The sequence below is a fragment of the Propithecus coquereli genome, unplaced genomic scaffold (assembly GCF_000956105.1).
Source record: "Propithecus coquereli isolate 6110/MARCELLA unplaced genomic scaffold, Pcoq_1.0 Scaffold355, whole genome shotgun sequence".
Taxonomy (NCBI): Eukaryota; Metazoa; Chordata; class Mammalia; order Primates; family Indriidae; genus Propithecus; species Propithecus coquereli.
In genome coordinates, this window is record NW_012149230.1 from 3,727,252 (window position 1) to 3,727,702 (window position 451).

Genomic DNA, 451 nt, shown 5'->3' on the forward strand with positions numbered 1-451 from the left:
GGTGGGTGCTGCTCCCGTGGGGTGCCGCTCCGGGTGGGGTGCCGCTCCGGGTGGGTGCCGCTCCCCAGGGGTGCGGTTCCGGGTGGGTGCCGTTCCCGTGGGGTGCCGCTCCCGAGGGGTGCCGCTCCGGGTGGGTGCCGCTCCCGTGGGGTGCCGCTCCGGGTGGTTGCCGCTCCGGGTGGGTGCCGCTCCCGAGGGGTGCCGCTCCGGGTGGGTGCCGTTCCCGTGGGGTTCCGCTCCGGGTAGGGTGCCGCTCCCGTGGGGTGCCGCTCCCGTGGGGTGCCGCTCCGGGTGGGGTGCCGCTCCGGGTGGGTGCCGCTCCGGGTGGGGTGCCGCTCCGGTGGGTGCCGCTCCGGGTGGGGTGCAGCTCCCGTGGGGTGCCGCTCCCGTGGGGTGCTGCTCCGGGTCGGTGCCGCTCCGGGTGGGTGCCGCTCACGTGGGGTGCCGCTCC